Source organism: Stegostoma tigrinum, chromosome 5, assembly GCF_030684315.1.
Source record: "Stegostoma tigrinum isolate sSteTig4 chromosome 5, sSteTig4.hap1, whole genome shotgun sequence".
Taxonomy (NCBI): Eukaryota; Metazoa; Chordata; class Chondrichthyes; order Orectolobiformes; family Stegostomatidae; genus Stegostoma; species Stegostoma tigrinum.
Genome location: NC_081358.1, coordinates 2,819,985 through 2,826,392, shown reverse-complemented (window position 1 = coordinate 2,826,392; position 6,408 = coordinate 2,819,985). Strand labels below are relative to the sequence as shown.

The 6,408-nt window shown below is 49.0% G+C and overlaps 1 protein-coding gene across 10 annotated transcripts in view; it reads left to right on the top strand.

Annotated features, from left to right (window-relative positions):
- Window positions 1–5,881: 5,881 nt before the first annotated feature.
- bbs9 (Bardet-Biedl syndrome 9) overlaps window positions 5,882–6,408 on the top strand; it is a 519,061-nt gene continuing 518,534 nt past the window's right edge. For 8 of the 10 annotated variants that reach the window (XM_048530080.1, XM_048530078.1, XM_048530076.1 and 5 more), the window contains exon 1: window positions 5,882–5,955. The gene's annotated coding sequence lies outside the window, so the exon portion shown is untranslated. The remainder of the gene's footprint in view (window positions 5,956–6,408) is intronic. The other 2 variants (XM_048530081.1, XM_048530074.1) reach the window with 1 other exon arrangement.

The following is a 6,408-nucleotide window of genomic DNA, read 5'->3' as shown; positions in this document are numbered from 1 at the left end:
CTCACCATTGCTGAACTATCCCAAAACAGACTGGCATCCCTGGCATGGTGCCGTCTTTAAAACACTGTTCAATGCTTGGACAAGCACTATCAGTCAAGAGTTGACTAGTATGGTTCCTAACAATTTTCCAGCACACAACATAAGAACATAAGAACGAGGAGCAGGAATAGGCCATCTGGCCCTCAAGCCTGCCCTGCCATTCAATAAGATCATGGCTGATCCTTTTGAGAGTCAGCTCCACTTACCTGCCCATTCACCATAACCCTTAATTCCTTTACTGTTCAAAAATATATCTAGCCTTGCCTTAAAAATATTCAGCGAGGTAGCTTCAACCACTTCACTGGGCAGGGACTCTGGGCTTCACATGGCATATAGGCAATTGTTGCTCAACTTTGAGGCCAAGGGTTAGCAGGTCCTGGAGGATGGGGACTCAGGATATGTTGTTCCCCAGTACTGGCAGTGGAAGCTGTGACAGATTATGCCAGCCTTTTTAGTCCACGGTAGCCACATGGGTCTGTGCAGTTTCAAACATCTGAAGGATTGTACAGCAATTCAGGAAGAAAGTCAATTATCTTCTCTACTCTGCAAGTATAAATGCCATCATCTTGTCTCTGATGGCTCTCACTCACTCTGCCTCTGCAACTGCATCCACTTTCAACAAAGGATATTACTTTACCATCATCATGATTGCTTACAACATTTTACATCACTTTCTGTCACCCACACCAAACCTTACCGCACTAATCTGCTCCTAAGATGCTGCTTGGCCTGCTGTGTTCATCCAGCTTCACACTTTGTTATCTTGGATTCTCCAGCATCAGCAATTCCCATTATCTCTAGGTTCTCTACACTCCCTACTCACTCACTCAGGACACATCCCCATCTGCAGCAAAAATAAAACCCTGCTACCCAATTCCATCTCCCATGTTGCCTGTCTCTTTTCCATGCAGAAAACAGCCTACAATTGGGCAGAAAGAGTCAAGGTGGCTGGTGGGCTACCCAATTTTTGGTTCCTCATGCTTTATTTGGAGAGGAAGCTGACTCTGAACACCCTGATAACAAAGCGTGAAGCTGGATGAACCCAGCAGGCCAAGCAGCATCTTGCTCCTTGGCCTGTTGTGTTCATCCAGCTCCACACTTTGTTATCTCGGATTCTCCAGCATCTGCAGTTCCCATTATCTCTGAACACCCTGAGCAGTTAATGGACTGTGCTGAGGTCCCTGCATGAATACTGGAAGCTGCCCCTTATTTACTCTGCCAGGAACCCCCCTGAACAAAGTTTATCTCTCTTGACTTAACTGAGGACCATTGACAAACATGGCAAGGATTTCCCTGCTTTGTGTCTGCATTAAACAGCAAGGCAATGTGGCAGTACTGTGAGCCTGTTACCTCTGGCTGAGGGAAAGGCTCAAAAAGGCAAGACATGGAGTATTGTGAGCATCCAGGTTGGCACAAATTGTGTGCTGAGACAGCAAGTGAACAGACTGGAGATGCAACCTCATCTAGCCCATCAGCTGGCTGCATGTCTCTGAATGAAAAGTGTCCTTGCTACAACGTTAAGTGATAGAAGCCGTTGCAGCCCAAAGTGTAGCTGTGAAGTATAGAAGCATAATATAAGTGGATTGGAGATATACCATGATAATTCTTAGCAACTGGCATTTCCAATGCAAATTTCTGTGAATTTAAGGTACACGTGGCTGGTGCCAGTTCGAGTGAGCCCTGAGATGATGTCTGGTGTCCATTATTGCAGCAAACAGTGAGCTGAAGTCACCAATTACCTGCTCTGACTTCCATATTGAGAAATCTCATTGCCAGTTTGTTGGTGACAAGTGGTTGGATTGAAAGTTGTATATTAATAAGGAGAGCTGTGCAGTTAATAAGGTTATTAACAAGAAATTTAATAGTCAGTTTTTAGCTGCGTAGTGATAATCTCACCAATGCCTGGAACTTAGTAGAAAGATTCAGTGTTGTTCCAGGCAGTGAGATTGTCTTCACTAGTACTCATGCAAATCTACCACATTTCCTCACCATAGCCATTCAGGTCCTCATAAGATTCATAGAATCCCAATAGTGTGGAAACAGGCCCTTCAGTCCAACAAATTCACACTGAGCCTCAGAGGATCCCACCCAATCTACACATTCCAAACACTATGGGCAATTTAGCATGGCCAATCCACTGAACCTGCATGTCTTTGGACTGTGGGAGGAAACCGGAGCACCCAAAGAAAACCCAGGCAGACACGGGGAGAATGTGAAAACTCCACACAGACAGTCATCCAAGGGTGGAATCAAACCCAGGTCCCTGGCAGCAGTGCTAACCACTCAGCCACCAAGCTGCCCTGTTTTGTATTACTCTAGGCTATTAGTTTATTGGGATTATTTGAATGAGGCCTCAGATTCTCAAATATCTGGAATATCAACACAGCATGTCAACAGGTTTGTGTCTACTTCAAACCATAATTTAAATGAAGGCTGCTACATTTATGCCAACTTAAGTTCAAAGAAAGTTATGAGAGGTGAAACAGCATTTAATATTGTGGTACTAAATTTTAAACATTTCTATCATCCATTTAGTCTAACATGATTTTTGGGGATTACAATTACCTTTTTCAGCTAGATTTTTAACCTTAGAACTCTCGTGATAATTGATGCAAGCCTGCAGGTAAGAACTGTTGCTGTTTTTTTTCAAAAGATGGAAGAGTCTTGTCACACAGTCAGAGTATTCTGGAGTTCAGCACCAGGTGCACCTCTCTCTCGGGCTATACTCTAAGATAGTGCATTCCTAATCCTGATTCTTCAGTACATAAAGAAGTTTTCAGCGATGTGGACTTCACAAGTTTCAAAATCTCCCCTCCCCCTACCGCATCCCAAAACCAGCCCAGCTCGTCCCTGCCTCCCTATCCCCTCCTACCACCTCAAATCTCACCCCCATCTCCAACCTACTAACCTCATCCCATCCCCTTGACCTGTCCATTCTCCCTGGACTGGCCTATATCCTCCCTATATAATAATTTAAGTTTATATTATGATTAACTCTAAGCAATTTATGCTTCATAAGTAATTGATATTTAACTAGGCAAATTAAAAACAAGTTGCTGTTAGATTTAGATTCCCTACAGTGTGGGAACAGGACCTTTGGCCCAACAAGTCCACACTGCCCCTTGGAGCATCCCACCCAGACCCAGGCCCATCCCCCTATCAGGGATGGAGGAGCAGAGAGCAGGAAAGCTGACATTTCGGGCCTAGAACCTTCTTCAGAAATGGGGAAAGGGAAGGGGAAGGGGGTTCTGAAATAAATAGGGAGAGAGAGGGAGGCAGATAGAAGATGGATAGAGGAGAACTTAGGTGGAGAGGATAATAAAATGTGAGGCTGGATGAACACAGCAGGCCAAGCAGCATCTCAGGAGCACAAAAGCTGACGTTTCGGGCCTAGACCCTTCATCAGAGAGGGGGATGGGGGGAGGGAACTGGAATAAATAGGGAGAGAGGGGGAGGCGGACCGAAGATGGAGAGTAAAGAAGATAGGTGGAGAGGGTGTAGGTGGGGAGGTAGGGAGGGGATAGGTCAGTCCAGGGAAGATGGACAGGTCAAGGAGGTGGGATGAGGTTAGTAGGTAGCTGGGGGTGCGGCTTGGGGTGGGAGGAAGGGATGGGTGAGAGGAAGAACCGGTTAGGGAGGCAGAGACAGGTTGGACTGGTTTTGGGATGCAGTGGGTGGGGGGGAAGAGCTGGGCTGGTTGTGTGGTGCAGTGGGGGGAGGGGATGCACTGGGCTGGTTTAGGGATGCAGTAGGGGAAGGGGAGATTTTGAAACTGGTGAAGTCCACATTGATACCATATGGCTGCAGGGTTCCCAGGCGGAATATGAGTTGCTGTTCCTGCAACCTTCGGGTGGCATCATTGTGGCAGTGCAGGAGGCCCATGATGGACATGTCATCAAGAGAATGGGAGGGGGAGTGGAAATGGTTTGCGACTGGGAGGTGCAGTTGTTTGTTGCGAACTGAGCGGAGGTGTTCTGCAAAGAGGTCCCCAAGCCTCCGCTTGGTTTCCCCAATGTAGAGGAAGCCGCACCGGGTACAGTGGATGCAGTATACCACATTGGCAGATGTGCAGGTGAACCTCTGCTTAATGTGGAATGTCATCTTGGGGCCTGGGATGGGGGTGAGGGAGGAGGTGTGGGGACAAGTGTAGCATTTCCTGCGGTTGCAGGGGAAGGTGCCGGGTGTGGTGGGGTTGGAGGGCAGTGTGGAGCGAACAAGGGAGTCACGGAGAGAGTGGTCTCTCCGGAAAGCAGACAGGGGAGGGGATGGAAAAATGTCTTGGGTGGTGGGGTCGGATTGTAAATGGCGGAAGTGTCGGAGGATAATGCGTTGTATCCGGAGGTTGGTAGGGTGGTGTGTGAGAACGAGGGGGATCCTCTTGGGGCGGTTGTGGCGGGGGCGGGGTGTGAGGGATGTGTCGCGGGAAATGCGGGAGACGCGGTCAAGGGCGTTCTCAATCACCGTGGGGGGAAAGTTGCGGTCCTTAAAGAACTTGGACATCTGGGATGTGCGGGAGTGGAATGTCTTATCGTGGGAGCAGATGCGGCGGAGGCGGAGGAATTGGGAATAGGGGATGGAATTTTTGCAGGAGGGTGGGTGGGAGGAGGTGTATTCTAGGTAGCTGTGGGAGTCGGTGGGCTTGAAATGGACATCAGTTACAAGCTGGTTGCCTGAGATGGAGACTGAGAGGTCCAGGAAGGTGAGGGATGTGCTGGAGATGGCCCAGGTGAACTGAAGGTTGGGGTGGAAGGTGTTGGTGAAGTGGATGAACTGTTCGAGCTCCTCTGGGGAGCAAGAGGCAGCGCCGATACAGTCATCAATGTACCGGAGGAAGAGGTGGAGAGACAGGTCAAAGAGGCGGGATGGAGCCAGTAATGATGAGTGTAGGTGGGGAGTTAGGGAGGATATAGGGAAATATAGCATGGCCAATCCACCTAGCTTGCACATCTTTGTACTGTGGGAGGAAACTGGAGGACCTGGAGGAAACCCATGCAGACATAGGGAGAATGTGCAAACTCCACACAGACAGTTGCCTGAGGCTGGAATTGAACCTGGGTCTCTGGTGCTGTGAGGCTGCAGTGCTAACCACTAAGCCACCGTACCATCCCAGAAATAATAAAGAATGGTTTCTCCAAATGCTTTCTCCACAAGCTCTGATTTTGCACATTGGCTGGACCATGAACACACTTGTCAGTATTAAAACTGACAGGTGGCTCTAACAAAATGGATGGTTTACAGATAAAATCATCCCTTCCTCTAAATGGTGTTCAGCACCAAAATGAATGTAATAAGTGCTCTCTGATGAAGGGTCTAGGCCCGAAACGTCAGCTTTTGTGCTCCTGAGATGCTGCTTGGCCTGCTGTGTTCATCCAGCCTCACATTTTATTATCTTGGAATCTCCAGCATCTGCAGTTCCCATTATCTCTGAATGTAATAAGTATGAGATTTCTGGGGGGTGACACAGTATCACAATTTTAACGTATGGAATCAGCCATTTGTGTGTTTATGATGTCTCTATGACTACATGCATGGAAGACAATGGATGGGGTCTAAACTGAAAAGAGTAAATGCTGGAGATCACAGCAGGTCAAGCAGTATCTATTGAGAGAGAGAGCAAGCTAAAGTTTAGTCTAGATGACTCTTCAACAGAGCTGACGTGAGGTGCCTTAAGGGTGACACAGCGTAGAGTTGGATGAACACAGCAGGCCAAGCATAATCAGAGGAGCAGGAAGGCTGGCGTTTCGGATGTGGAGCCTTCTGCAGAAAAATGCCCTGCGAATGTTTTGCAGAAACTCGTCGGCGAAGAACTACAATTCCCATCAGACCTTGCTGCCAGGCGCCAGGAACTTCCGTCCCACCGCCCGTGTGAGTGCGTCTCTCGCGGCGGCGCTATGACAACGGCGGAGCGGGTAGCGGGTGAGTGACTGATCCTCGGGCCTTAGCGACCCTGTCGTCCTCGTCTCCCTCCCTCCGGCGCCGAAAGCTCTCTCCCCGGACCAGGCTGACAAACCCAGCCTCCTTGCTCTTCCCGATCCGCACAAAACCTCTGGACCCAGAATCAGATTCCCCACTGGATCAAATCGCCTTCGCTCTGGATCAGGACACCTCTCCACTGAGCACATCTATCGCAGGCTGCCCCCCCCCCCGGCCCAAACTAGACGCCATCCCGCTTCCCCTAAATCCAACCAGGCCTATTTCCACCCCCTAACCTCCCTGGCAGCAGGCTGCGATGGCCCCTGAGTGTCTGTGTGAGTCGATCGAGACCAGTCCAACCCGAGTGCAGGTCATTGACTTCCCCTCACTCTTGTGTCCTTCATCCCCGAGTCATAGAAGAGTTTCAAGTACTAACATATTCCGTAATACCAGCTG